This window comes from Pygoscelis adeliae, unplaced genomic scaffold (genome assembly GCF_000699105.1).
Source record: "Pygoscelis adeliae isolate BGI_AS28 unplaced genomic scaffold, ASM69910v1 Scaffold160, whole genome shotgun sequence".
NCBI classification, from domain to species: domain Eukaryota; kingdom Metazoa; phylum Chordata; class Aves; order Sphenisciformes; family Spheniscidae; genus Pygoscelis; species Pygoscelis adeliae.
The window spans coordinates 3510934-3513398 of record NW_008824035.1 but is presented as its reverse complement, the minus strand read 5'-3'; positions in this window follow the sequence as shown (position 1 = coordinate 3513398).

Genomic DNA, 2465 nt, shown 5'->3' with positions numbered 1-2465 from the left:
TTTATCCTGGAGAAAAGGAGGCTGAGGGGAGACCTTATCGCTCTCTACAACTACCTGAAAGGAGGTTGTAGCGAGGTGGGTGTCGGTCTCTTCTCCCAAGTAACAAGCGATAGGACAAGTGGAAATGGCCTCAAGTTGCACCAGGGGAGGTTTAGATTGGCTATTAGGAAAAATTTCTTCATCAGAAGGATTGTCAAGCATTGGAACAGGCTGCCCCAGGAAGTGGTTGAGTCGCCATCCCTGGAGGTATTTAAAAGACATGTAGATGTGGTGCTTAGGGACGTGGTTTAGTGGTGGACTTGGCAGTGCTAGGTTAACGGTTGGACTTGATGATCTTAAAGGTCTTTTCCAACATAAATGGTTCTATGATTTTATGTCTGCACCGCTGTAGCTTAAACCACCACACATTCTCCTGAAGCTAATCCTCCCTCCATGTCTGTGGTTCTAATTACTTTTGATGAAAGGCACAAATAGGTTGAACCACCACTCTTTTTTGTGTGTGACTTTTGTCTTTATCATATTTCATAAATTGTCTACACATATACACACAGCACTTGTCAGTAGTCAAGTTTGACTCTTGTTTCAAACAGAAATGGCATCTGCTTATATCAAATTGATATCTGGTCTAGTCTTTGAATGTGATCCCGCCTATAGTGCAATGCTGCCCAGTGAAACACCATATTGAAACAAGACCTTCTCAATAGAAATAGCCCTCTAAAAAAGAATTTTGTTCAACTTGACTTGCAGTTTCTTTTCTTTTTGTTGCTGGGAAGCTTGACTGCTCTGAGATAAAAGAATGTTGTTATATACTAAATGTTATAATTTAAAATTCATATTGTTTATTTATAAGCTTATATAATTTAATGTTAAGTTTAACTTATTGTCCACAAAACAATGAATCAACATTTCTTTCTGAAGGGTTTTTTTTGTTCCATTCAAATGGCATGCACAGATATCAACTACTGAGTAGTGGAATACTGAGCAATACTGATAGAGACTTTATGGTACCATATGCAGTGAGGAGTTTATTCTAGTTTGAGGCTCTTCTTCCTTTTGTCCTTCTTTTTAGCATTCTTGTTATTTAAATACATACTGAATCCATAACATTAGGGATATATAATCTCTCTCTATATATACATATTTTAATATATATATTTATGTAGTCTATAACATCGGGATACATTAAAACATTTACGGTCTCCTGAGGCAATTACTGCTTCAGATTGACCACAGAGATTAGGTTTGAGATTTCATGAAAAAATACATTAATGCTTCATTTTCACAAATAGAAGAAAACAAAAGTCCTTTGTTAAATATTCAACCTAACTAGAGCTTGCAGGGCCTATTACTGAAGATATAACTGTAACGAAGGAAGTACTTTATAATCCTTGAAAACTTTAATGGCGCCTTATACTAAAAAAAAAAAAAGATTTTATGGTTTAAATAGATTTTGTGTCTTTTCAATTACAAATTTAAATGCTGACGTGGTAGTATGTAATTGCAAGTGTGCTATTCATTATAAATCACACAGTGTAACAGGACTACTAAGGTGGAAAGTTTATGGAAAAGAAGTTCCCCCTCCCTTGCACCTTTATCCCTTGATCCTTAAAAAAAAATTCAGTATTTTACAGGTATGTTAAGAACATTTATGGGAAATAGTTTGGAAATTAATATTTAGAATTACATTAAAACTGCATAGCCTTTCAAAATGCTGTCTGCTGTTCGTAATGAGCATTTCAAAAATATTAAACATTCCGAATTCTTTCAAAATGTTCATGAATGTATACATAAAATCCTATACACACATGCTTCCTCATATTTATTTTCAACTTTTTGCTTTTTTTTTTTTTTTGTTATTTACAGAATCAGAGAATCATAGAATGGTTTGGGTCGGAAGGGACCTCTAAAGGTCATGCCATGGGCAGGGACATCTTCAACTAGATCAGGTTGCTCAGAGCCCCGTCCAACCTGACCTGGAATGTTTCCAGGGATGGGGCATCCACCACCTCTCTGGGCAACCTGTGCCAGTGTTTCACCACCCTCAGCGTAAAAAATTTCCTCCTTATATCTAGTCTACTTCTCCCCCCCTTTAGTTTAAAGCCATTCCCCCTTGTCCTGTCGCAAAAGGCCCTGCTCAAAAGTCTGCTCCCATCTTTTTTTAAGCCCCCTCCCCTTTAAGTACTGATAGGCTGCAATAAGGTCTTCCTGAAGCCTTCTCTTCTCCAGGCTGAACAACCCCAACTCTACCAGCCTTTCTTCATAGGAGAGGTGTTCCATCCCCTTGATCATTTTTGTGACCCTCCTCTGGACCCGCTCCAAGAGGTCTATGTCTTTCTTATGCTGAGGGCTCCAGAGCTGGACGCAGTACTCCACGTGGGGTCTCACCAGAGCAGAGAAGAGGGGCAGAATCCCCTCCCTCAACCTGCTGGCCACGCTTCTTTGGATGCAGCCCAGGATAGGGTTGG